This window comes from Ambystoma mexicanum, chromosome 2q, assembly GCF_040938575.1.
Source record: "Ambystoma mexicanum isolate Mex_15411 chromosome 2q, UKY_AmexF1_1, whole genome shotgun sequence".
Classification (NCBI taxonomy): Eukaryota; Metazoa; Chordata; class Amphibia; order Caudata; family Ambystomatidae; genus Ambystoma; species Ambystoma mexicanum.
The window spans coordinates 122,840,869-122,853,314 of record NC_090924.1 but is presented as its reverse complement, the minus strand read 5'-3'; the positions used below and the strand labels follow the sequence as shown (position 1 = coordinate 122,853,314).

General features: G+C 46.6%; 1 protein-coding gene and 1 long non-coding RNA gene across 7 annotated transcripts in view; one reads left to right on the top strand and one right to left on the bottom strand.

Moving 5' to 3' along the window:
- The window catches only part of METTL22 (methyltransferase 22, Kin17 lysine), a 711,415-nt gene extending 704,487 nt beyond the window's left edge, over positions 1–6,928 (bottom strand). For 4 of the 6 annotated variants that reach the window (XM_069647035.1, XM_069647041.1, XM_069647039.1 and 1 more), the window contains exon 1: positions 6,807–6,928. The gene's annotated coding sequence lies outside the window, so the exon portion shown is untranslated. The remainder of the gene's footprint in view (positions 1–6,806) is intronic. The other 2 variants (XM_069647036.1, XM_069647038.1) reach the window with 2 other exon arrangements.
- Positions 6,929–7,002: 74 nt separating this feature from the next.
- On the top strand, positions 7,003–11,840 carry LOC138569229 (uncharacterized). The gene is made up of 2 exons (XR_011303179.1): positions 7,003–7,225; positions 11,424–11,840. It is a non-coding gene; the product is annotated as an uncharacterized lncRNA (long non-coding RNA).
- Positions 11,841–12,446: the final 606 nt, after the last annotated feature.

Here is a 12,446-nt window from a genome sequence, read left to right as displayed (position 1 = left end):
TTTACGGATGGCAATCAGTGAATCCCTCACTGCATCGACTGCAGGAACTTGCTTTAGGGAAGGCAGGACAGGCGGAAGGGTCCTTGGGTGTAACCCATGTAATGCATAGAACGGGGAACAGCCAACCGATGAGTGCAGGGAATTGTTGTAGGCAAATTCCGCAGCACCTTAAACCGACAACCAGTTTGATTGATGTTGCAGACACAGACAGCGAAGAAACTGTTCCATGGTGCCATTGGTACGTTTGGTCTGGCCGTCCGTTTGAGGGTCGTAGGCCGAAGACAAGCGGGCATCAATACCCAAGGAGGAAGTGAGAATGCGCCAAAAGCACGAGGTAAACTGAGACCCCCGGTCGGAAATCAGAATCGTAGGTAGTCCGAAAAAGCATACCACATGGTCAAAGAACAAGCTTGCCAATGCGGGAGCAGTTGGTATTCCCGAGCATGGTATAAACCGGGCCATCTTGGTAAAGACATCCACTACCACAAGAATTGTGGACATACCCTTGATACAGGGGAGTTCCACCACAAAATCCAGGGTCACTGTATGCCACGGGTGCGGTGGTAAAGGCATACTCATTAGAAGACCAACGGGTTTGCCAGGCTGTCTCTTGCATTGTGTACATAAGGCACACTTAAGGACATATTGTTCGGTGTCTTTCTTCATGCCAGGCCACCAGCACCATCGGTGCAAAAGATCATAGGTTTTGGCCCGGCTAGGATAGGCTGCTAATGGGAGATCATGGGACCATTCAAGAGCATTCCGTCTGGTTTGGTTGTCAGGTAGGTACAGTAGACCTTTAACATAAGGAAGACCGGAGAGAAGTTCAGCGTCCATCTCCTTCAGGACAGAAACATGATCCCTGGCCCATCTCCGTAATCCATCTATAATAGACGGGGAGACCGAACAAACACAAATAACAGCACCTGAGGGTAATACCGGGGTTGATTGTTTTACAGATTCCGTGTCAGTACCAATGCGGGATAAAGCATCTGCCTTTCCATGCAATGGACCAGGGCGATACGTCACCGTGAAATCAAACATGGTAAAAAACAAATGCCAACGTATCTGCCTGGCGTTGGTACATTTCACATGCGACAAGGCCTGAAGGTTTCGATGATCTGTATACACAGTTATCGGGTGCCTGGCACCTAAGAGATGATGCCTCCACTCCTTGAACGCCACCTTCATTGCAAGTAGTTCTCTTTCCATAATCGTATAATTACGCTCAGCTGAAGTAAGTTTCCGAGAATGGAAAGCCACTGGATGTAGGCGTTGAGTAGCGGGGCAAACCTGCGAAAGGATGGCCCCTACCGCAATAGCAGAGGCATCTGATTCCACAATAAATGGGAGAGCTGGATTGGGGTGCTGCAATACAGGAGAAGTGGGAAAAGCGTCTTTCAGGTTCTGGAATGCTGCCTGCGCTTCATCATCCCATAGAAAAGGGACGTTAGGACTGGTCAACCGAGTTAATGGGGCTACTATTTCAGAAAGTGAGGCGATAAAACGCCTATAAAAATTGGCAAAACCCAAGAAGGATTGAAGCGCTTTTACTGAGCTCGGGACGGGCCAATCCAAAACTGCCCGAACCTTAGAGGTACACATGAGCACTCCTTTTTGGGAAATCTGAAACCCAAGAACTCCACAGATGATGCATTGAACACACACTTCTCCAGTTTTGCAAAGAGAGAGTGCTCCCTTAGACGAAGTAGAACAGAGCGCACATGCTGTATATGTTGGGACAGAGATTCCGAATATATCAGAATATCATCCAAATAGATAACAACATAGCAATCCAGCATGTCCCTGAAGATATCATTTACAAAATGCTGAAATGTCGCTGGGGCATTGCAAAGCCCAAAGGGCATTACACAATATTCATATTTTGTCTTAAAGGCAGTCTTCCATTCATCTCCCTTTCGCATCCTCACCAAATTGTATGCTCCTCGCAAGTCCAACTTGGTGAAGATAGTGGAGGAGGTCATTTTATCGAGGAGCTCCGTGATAAGCGGCAACGGATACTGGTTCTTCACCGTGACTTTATTGAGGGCGCGATAGTCCACACAGGGACGCAGATCCCCTTCTTTCTTTGGCACGAAAAATATTGGGGAGGCCGCTGGTGAGCGGGACGGACGTATGTGTCCGAGGCGCAAGGCTTTGTCAATATAGCTCCGTAGATATTCTTCCTCCTTCTGTGTAAGGGAGTAAATTCGACCATGTGGAATTGCTGCTCCAGGTATCAGGTCGATGGGGCAGTCATAGCATCTGTGTGGGGGCAGAGTTTCTGAAAGTCCTTTGTCAAACACATCAGAAAATTCCTGATACTCCCAGGGGAGTACCGGAACTGGGTTAGATGACGTGGCATTGATAGAAGGGAGGCTAGTTACCATTGCCAGGCAAGGAGACAATACCGCTACGTCATGGGACTCAAGGCACCTCTGTATACAAAAAGAGGAAGAGAACCGTACGGTTTGTTCAATCCAGTCAATTACAGGATTGTGTGTTTGCAACCAAGAAAGCACCAGAATTATGCCAAATTGAGGGGCCGTGATAAGGTGGAAAGTGATGGATTCCGAATGACCTTGTAACGTGGACATTTGTAGTGGACCTGTTTGATCCGTCACCTGTCCAGATACTAAACGTGAACCATCTGCCGCATGTATTTCCTCAGGTCTTGCTTTAGGAAATACAGGTAGTCCGTAACGTTCGGCCAACTTAAGGTCCATATAATTCCCGCTTGCCCCTGAGTCTATCATTAACGGGTTGGAAAAGGTAATGACGCCGGGAGCCGTAAAGCACATAGTAAGGTAAACATGCGAAGACGGAAAACACTCACCCTGGCCCGGGATCATTTGTCTCGTCCGGAAGGCCCGGTTTAAGGGCGAGTCCTGGCCTTTCCCGACGACTTGGCGGGCCTTTTGGGGCACAGACGGATATAATGACCTGACTGGCCACAATAGAAACATAGGTTATTCACCACCCGCCTTTCTCATTCAGCTTTGGACAATGGACCCCTAATTGCCCCGATTTGCATAGGTTCAGCTTCTCCCTGAGAAACAGGCGTAATTCCATCTGGTCGGGGGGTGGTGCGAATATCGGGATACCGACGTTTGCCACTTCTTTGCCGGAGTCGAGCATCGACTTGTAAGACTAAGTCAAGCAATTCGGGAAAACCAGATGGAAGAGCAGGGACCACTGATAGGGCATCTTTCAGGTCGTCCGACAAACCTTTATAAAACACAGCCGATTTCTTCCGTTGTGGCCATGTGATTTCAGCCGCTAATTGATTGAAACGGGCGAGATATGTCAAGAGATCCGACTTGCCCTGACAGATCCGAGGTCTGTGCTTTATATCTCATATCAAAAACACTGTTCATGGCTTGGATTAACATATCAAAATCATACAGAGCCGGGTCATCTGCTTCCAGCAATGGATTAGCCCATGCTGCAGCAGTGCCACCCAGATGGCAAAGAACAAATGCCGCCTTTGTAGTAGCGTCTGGAAATGCCAAGGGACGACAAAGAAAATGAAGGCGACATTGGTTCACAAAGGTCCGATACGCCTTGGGATCACCCAAAAAGCGTTCTGGTGGGGCCAAAGGGAATGGCCCAGGGAGGACAACTGGGGCGGGAGCCGGAGGCGGTACAGGTGGTACAGGAGGAGGCGCCGCAGCCGCGGCGTCACCAAACTCCTCGTCATGGGGTAAGGGCTGCACAAAGCTCTGTAAAACATCCATGCGTTGATGTAAAGTCGCATGTGCTGACGCCATATCGGTACGAAGAGCAGAAAAAGCCTGCATGAGGGCTGCCAATGGGTCCGATGCAGCCTCCATAACCGAGAGGCGGTTTTTGAGGGCTCCTAAATCTGTCACAACTCAGAGATGGTATCCCAGTTGTTGCAGATAACACTCTCCCAGTTATGGGAAAGTTTCCTTCACTCTTCGAACACGAAAGTCTCTAACGTGATAGGCTAAAGACTTTCCCCCCAAGAGCTCAGCCTATTGGAATCTATTCCACCTGTCAGGCTGGGGGCTTGAGTGAAAAGGCAGGAGCAGACTCAGCAGAGCTAAAGGAAAGAAGAGCATAGCAGAGGTTCAGAATGCAGCCAGGATTTGCCAAATGAACAGCAAACACCACCCCCAAGTACCCACTCTTACCTGTTCCGTAGAAGAATATACCAGTAACCGACTAGTATTGGACGCAGAGGAGAGGGCTTATATCAATGGTGAAGGAGGAGTGTACCAGTGTACCAGGACACCGATATCAGAGCTGCAAAGCGTCCCAAAAAGATGTCCGAAGTGCTCCAATGTAGATTCAGCAAAGCGTCCCAAAGAAAACCCCAAAGCAATCCAATTTGGTTTTCAGCAAAGCGTCCAAAAGTGTCCAGAGCAATACAATGCAGATTCAGCAAAGCGTCCAAAAAGTACCCAGGAATAATCCAAAGTAGAGTCAGCAAAGCGTCCAATAAAGTACCCAAGATAATCCAAAGTAGATTTCAGCAAAGCGTCCAAAATAAACAGTGTCAAAAAGAGTTTCAGCCAACAAGAAAGAAAAAGACAAAGGAAACAAGCGTTTACCTCACGCTAGTTTCTTTTCAATAATATTCGAGAGAGAGAGCGTCACAGCCTGAGGACTTAGCAAGTGGAGGTCGGATTGCAAGCCGAGTTCGAGGATTCCGGGGAAAGCAGTCGAGGAGGGGCGGGCGTCGGAAACAAGAAAGGGAAAGGCGGAGGCAGGGGCTTGATTTCAGCACGGAGTTCAAAGTTAAACAGGAGTCAGGAAAAACAGCGCTCGGAACTAACACAGTTTAGGAGCACCTAGTGTTCGAACAGACAGTATTAAATACGGTGTTCAGAAGGCACGGCAACGTGGTACGTGCATGTCACGTGACTATCATAGCAGGGGGATGGGAATTGTAGTTTTAGCGGGTTCTGTGGGCTGAAGAGCGCTCCAACAAACGCCATGGCAATTTCCAATGAAAACTGGATGTGACACTAAGAGACAAACTGCCTACATCAACCACCAAGAACGCTCAGATCAAGCATGGATATCCGCCTGGAACCGAAAACCTACAACAAAAGAAAACTTGAGGATCCTCCTTCTCTCACCAAGCCCCGAAAACCTGGAACGACCTTCCAAAATACATGCGTAACACAAGAAGCCACCTATTATTCAGGAAATTACCCAAAAGCTGGCTCTTCACGTCATAACTAGAAAGACCAGCAAAAAGGGGCACACACACAACTAAAACATCAATGAACGTAGAGAGACCCTGATACACACCGATCAATTAATGGGGAAAAACCAAAGTTAAATATCCCACGACATACTAAAAAACCGAACTGGAGACAGCCGCAATACGACTAAAGACCGTAAACATAGCAAGAGGAAGACAGAAACACTAGGACGAATCATCAAGAGGACCATGACCTTAAATTATAACCATCTCCAACAGCACTAAGGACAAAATATAGAGAGGGAAGGGAAGCACTGCACCACAAGCCCCAATCCAGTGGTTGTGAAACAGAACGTTTCATCACTACACAGTCCACTGATACACAGCAGTAAGCACAATGCCCCACCACACAAAAAGCTACAACTAAACAATAGCCCCAAGGTTGTTCACCCCACGGAAACCAAAGAACCAACGGAAAGACAGTCAGGACAGAAGGAAACGAACAACTGAATACACAAGCTCACCAGGACGGATGCAATAGGACGCCACATCAACACCACTCTGACCCTGAACCGTTCAAAGCCTAGACCGACCAGTGTCACACTACATAACCGAGAATAGATATTACCTACCTAGTCCCACACCCGAAGATAAGGTTCCGACGCACCTACCAATCAAAACAATACCCACTATGATACAGCTGGATCAGCGCAGCACCAACAAAGCGATTTCGGCCCACGAGGAACCAGCAACAACCTAACCCACAGATATACAACTCTAACGGAACCATAAGCACCTGAGTCAGGATACAGACCCCACTAAGCCAATCCTCAGTCCTCTGCATACTTAACCCACACAAAGCCACACAACCATCTCTCTCCCAGCAATCCGCATGCACTTTACCACACCACATCAACAACACATAAACATCACCCACAGCACTCGAGGCCTCGCCCAATCCGATACTAGCACCAAAGCCCAGCACTCGGTGTATACCGAGCTGAAGCTGCCAACAGCACATCACTTCTCCCACTCTCCTTCTCCCCTCCTCCCGACTAACCCCACCCGTCCTCCCTGTTTACAGATCCGCCAGAGCGCCTGGGAACCAATTCGGTTGGTGACGGTGCGCTATATAAGTACCTTTAACATAACATAACATATACCGAACGAGGCAGTGACACTGCTGAATATTCTAAACACGTTTACAAGTTCTTATGTATAGTTTGGAAGAGTCTGCCCTTGCCTAGGCCACCTGCCCCTCCTTTTGGCCACGCTCTGTACTTTGGAAACAACACCTCCTTGTTAGAGCACCTCACACCACAATGTCTCTTCCCAGTTAAAGCAGGGACTCTTGGTATCACCTTTACCCTCAAACAGGTTAAGCGCCTAATGCTTTCAAGAATGCGTTTCTTTGTCGTTCAATCTATTTTGAAATGTGCGTCTGGGAAATCGTTCCATAAAAGGGATACAATGTACTTATTATTTCCAGGTTGATGCAATGTGACATTAATTATGAAAGACACTGCTTAACTATTGGGCGAACCCCTGCTGATCACGGAGATTAGGGCTCTTGTAAATACGTGGAGAAAAAACGGGGTCATGAACAGGCACAATCGTCCCTTAGACTTACGATTACATGAAGGAGCTCTGAGCTAGCAAATGCCTCCTGGTATCAACGGGTTATCCATCGCCTGGCTGCGAGGATAGAAACGGCCATAGCAACGCTTCCTTATCACGTGACTTAGACGTTACGTTTCCTACAACGTATTTCCCATACAACCTTGTGATCTGCCAATGGAACTCACGTCAGGTAGTGTCAGGGCGGGTCTTGTAACTCGGGCTTGTGTCGAACGTTAATTGGCATTAACCGATATCGAGAAGACTCGTACCCCGTTTTCATCTAACGTCCAGAGCAGATTTGGCTAAAAGCATTTTGTATTTGGAGCCTTGTGGCGATGCACCGACTGTGCAGAGGATTCTCAGCTGGACTCCAAACAAGGAGTGTTGGTGGACTATGAATAGGTGGTCTGCGTGGTACTTTAAGAAGAAGTATGGAATTCCTTTATAATGCACAGGGCTTTAGGGGTTATGGTTTTGGATGGGGACAATGCTGAGAAGTCTACAGGGGTATAGTAGGCATTGAACGAATGGATACTACAGGCTCTAGATTTGTTTCTGTAGTGGGTGGTCTGGATGGTTCTTGCGAAGTGGTCTGAATGGGATATTGTAGAGCATAGCGCCAGGGGAACAGGAGGGTTCAAAAATGCGCATTTGGCCCTTTGGAGCTCTTTTTCCACGTCCCAAGGTAGGAAATATTTCAGCATTTTCCAGGTTGCTCCTTTGACCAGCTGGCTATCAATCACTTTGTTTGCTTATCCTGTCCCTTCATTGGCCTGAAGCATACATCATGGGAATACATGGACCATGTATATCAATTGGGTGTGGCCATCTTTGTTAAAAGCGTGATTCCCACTCGCCTGGAGTTTGCTATATGCACTGCTTACAATTTTACAAGAAACAACCAAAAGATACTTTCAAAGTCAAACACGTTGCTTAAGCCAGTTGTTATTTTAGTAATCTGTGTTGTTTGTGATAATTTACCCACTAAAAAATACCCTAACATGTTTTTGGCCCTTCCTTTTAGTATTTTATTGCATGGTATACTTCTAAAGTTCATATTGGCGTATCAAGCTGATCTATCGAAATTAAATGTCTCCATTAAGCGGATAGCAGTTTTTAGGAAACTTAACTTTGGTTCATTGGTGACAGACAAGGTTTGGTTTTCACAAGAGGCAGCACCTTCGCACTGAATATGAGCAAACAACCATCAACAACCTCTGCCCTGCTCAACAGTGCATTTTAAAGCACTTTTTTTTAGCAAATTGCAATGAGAGAGAGTATTTACAGGGTGCTTTAATAACATCTCTGTAGCAGTAATTTCATCTTCAGCCACACTGACACTGTGCACAGACCCATGTAGGAGGTACAGTCTAACTGACAACTGTAAACAGCTCTATGGGGGCCAAGTGAGGGTTCTGGCCCCGCTACTAAAGAACTAAGGGGCAGTTGCTTCCTTTCCACCCCTATTCTCAGTGCCTCTTTTCTGTAAATGGACTCAAAGAAGAAGTGTGGTACATTATAGAAAACCTTTGAACTGCCATGTTGGATTTGTAATATGTGTCTTTGGCTGAGGTGCAATTTAGGGTGATCTTCAAGGAATCTCTAGTGAAAGGGGTGATTTCAAAGTATTTCTTATGTTATGCATTTGTTCGTGAATTGAGGTACAGCAACAAAAGATGATAAAATATGTTCAATAAAAACACACAGTACACCTTTCTAGACAAAATGCCCTTCAAAGTTTTTTTTAGCGAGGCTTTTTTTGCAACTGTTGAATGTAATTTTTTTAACTACAAACATCTTGGTAAAATAGGTTTACTCAAACCACCGCCACCCACCCCCCGCCAATAATGATTTCTAGAATTGGCTTAGTTGTAGAGGTAGTGGTAGTGTGTTTGTAAGGGTTCAAGGGCACCGCCCAACCTTTTGACAAGACGTGCTGAAAAGGTGTGAGCTTTGATTTAAATTCCATCTTTCAGCTAGCGCAAGGCATAGTGGTAGCAGCTGGTCCTATAGTTGATGAGGGTGCCACTGAGTAGGAAGAGTGTCGCACGCCAGCAATATTTGTGCTGAGCTCCATCTAGATTCCATAGACATTTACACAGAGAGGCGAGTGTGGCATTGGAGGACTGACCCCCACTACCTTTCTTAACTTGTGTGCTAACAGCAATGACCCTACTGATTAATAGCAGACTTGATAAATCAGCAGTCAACTTGTAGCCCAAGAGGGCATTTCGGATCGGTATGCGTTTCTTAAGCAGCAGGACACAGACCGGTAGTGAGGTGGATGGACGCGGGTAAGTGTAGAATTATTTTGAATGTCATGCATATTTGAGGCTCTATGTGTGTGCAAGTGCATGCGATGGGTGTATATGTATGTAGATATATATATATATTCATGACAAAAAACGTTGTTAAAGGGACCTTATGGTTAAGTTGCAATTAGAAAAACCTATCAAATTCAGGACAACAACTCTTTGAAAGGGACATTATAGTTACTTTGCCTTATAACATTTGTGATGTCATTTTTGATGGCATGGGTGTTAGTCGTAGCAGTGCACAGTGGTGGTGCAAGTTATGGTTGCTCAGCTTACCATAACTGGCAAATTTCTGGGTTTTTTCGATTGTACTTGTAAGCATAATATGGATAGGTTGTTATTAGTGCAAAGTAACTAGAATGTTCCTTTCAAATAGTTGAACTGAATTTGATAGGTTTTTCTTAGGGCAACCCAACCATAACATCCCTTTAACATTGTTTTTTGTCAGTGAATTTCATAGGATTTTAGTAGGGCACTTTAACCATAATGTTCCTTTATGACTGTTTTTTCAGTAGAGGTGATATGGTTTTAGTAGCAATTCCATACATTTTTAACATGATACTTTTAGTTTGTAAAGATCTACTTGTACAGCATACTGAAGCCGGTGGCTCTATACTAATAGCCACATTGGTAGCAAACAGTGCGTCTGTTCATGGACATTGGGTGGAGTCCAGCCTGCCGAGAAAGGGGGAGGGGTGGTCGTACAAAGTGGTACCATGCAGCAAAGACAAGAAACATATGCAAACAGCAGCAAGTGTGTGAATGGGAAGGGAAAATGCAGTAGCTGTAAAAACTCTGTACTTTCTAAACAAGCCGCGCAAAGGCATAGGGTATGCAGCATAATTGTCAGGCTGTTCACCCTCACCACCCTTCTCCTCACCTGTGGCTTCCTCTTGTTTGTCCTTGGGGTGCTTGGAGGGTCTTCGGGGAGTCCTGGTATCTTCCTTTGTGGGCTTGTCTCTGGATCTCCTGTCATGCAAGTAGGGCCTGGCTCCCTCGGAGGCCACCTCAACAGGAAGTGGGACATGTCTTGGGGGGGGGGCCCCGAGGAGCCAAGGCCCCGCGACAGGGAAAAGACCGATGGACGGTAAAAAACCCTGTGTAGTCTTCCTGAGATTGTACTGAGTAATTGACTCTCCAATAGCGGATGTGGTTTTGAGTGATCCGGAGTGAACCCGGAAAATAGTGGATCAGGTAAGTTTGTTCTGTCCACCAATATGAAGATGGCTTGAGGAAAGGAAGGCAGGATCCGATCCGTGAAGACTTGGCTGGATACAAGGTAAGTAGCAATGAGGAGCGATGCGGGAGGAAAGAGAAGAGGGATAGAGCTCGGACCGCGGAAAAGGTCCGAGCAGAGTGGGATAGGTAGGAATAGAAGGAGAAGCAGTTAAAGTCCCTACTTACCAGAAACGGTTGGATCCACGAAAGACACAGGGAGGAACACGTAGATACGCGAGGATGCCGGCGGGCCGCTAGTACGAGTGGCAAGGTGCCGAAAGCAAAGGAAAAGACTGGGAAAGCGTAAAGGTCGAGAGCTGTGAAAGGACTAAGGAAGTAGGTAGACAGAAAAACAAAGTTAAGCGGAGAGTAAAGGCAAGCGGGTAGGGGTAAACACTGCAGGAGGCACTGAAGGAGCTAAAACGGAGTTTTAGCCGAGCGCTGGTATCACAGGAAAAATAACACAGATACAACGCGCCGGGAGGTGGGCGGGGCTTGCTTAAATAACAAAGGCAGCCATGTTGGATGAGGACTGGACTGTTAACTGAAGGTTCTTCGCGGCGATAACTTCCACTTCTGCCATAGCTTCCAGGGATGGATCCTGACAATAATGGAATGCACCAACAAGAGAAGTAACGTTTTCCTTCAACAATCTTACCACACACCTGCTTCACATGCCAACAAAGGACGAAGAGGCAGAGTTAGGGACACCAACTACTGAGAGCAGAACGTCACTGCAATGTGGTAAGTACACAAAAGTTTGTTATAATTGCAGAGGTCCGGTAGTGTACAATAGTAGGAAAGCATGATGTTTTCTGTTTGTGCGCAGCAACGGCAAGCACCCTAGAATGGCTGGTAGAGAATTTTCCGCATGAAGAAATGAGTGAGGACGATAACCCCATTAGTACCTGTTGCAGTGTGAAAAGGGAAAGTGTTACTGCAAAGGCAAGCACCCTAGAATGGCTGGAAGAGAATTTCCTGCATGACGAAATGAGTGACCACAGTAACCCCATAGGCAGGGAACGCAGTGTGAAAAGTAAAACAATTACAATATTGCTTCATGTATACTAAGCACATTTGTTTTTCTTTAACAGAACATACAGGAATACAAAGGAGTTCACCAGAAGCGGCACCTTTTCCACAGCAACATACGGCCACAGAAACTGAAGCAAACGCTGTAAATATAAAAGTAGACCGCCTGGATGCCAAAATGAATGAATTGCTGAACAATTTTGCCGCCTTGACATTTTTTGTAGAAGAACATATTATGGAGAAAATAAAATACCACTGCCCCACCTGCATATGCCTCCTTCCCAATTTACCAGCCCCCCATTCCCGCAAATTGCGTGCCATGAGAGACGCTTTGATGAGACCTCAATCCCTTCTTCCCCTCACCACCAACTTGTAGAAATGCCGAAATACCCAGTATATGTATCGGTTTCTGGTCCCTCTTCCCTTTCTGAATAGCGGCTGTGAATGTGTGCTAATAAAAGTTCATATGTAAATTGTTACTGAATTTATATGTGCCTTTTCCTTTGTTTTAAGAAGCTCATTGTAACTGTGAAGGGCACGGCACTGGTGGGGATGATCGCGAGTGAGGGCAATGGAGTAGTCGTACGACCACCACACCTGGCGGCCCTATGCGCAATCGCAATGGAAGCATCCGTAGGACGCCACTACGGGCCGCATGTTTGCAGGCACAGAACCGCCTGTAAGTAGTTGTAGGACCGTACGTTTGTCGGTCGCACAACTTTGCACATGCGTATCTCGTCCTGTGATGCCTGGTAACACCGCCCCTGGCCAAGATATGCGAAGAAACGTGTGATGTAGTTTTAGTAGGTGGAAGCGCTCACCATGTCCTGCGTGTACCTTTGAACGTGAACATTCAACCTACTGTATCGTGCACACACCAAGCTTATGTAGAAATGTTCAGTGCACGTGTGCCGTACATTTAAGTAGTCCGGGGATGCCAAGGGTATCCGTAGGAGGCCTATACACATGGCCACAAAGTATTCTGGCCAATATGCATCCTGCAGACAGCCGTGCAAATGGAGAACAATGGCGACGTCACCATGGGAACGGAACGATGCTGTGCGTGGGCCCTTATTTGGTGGACA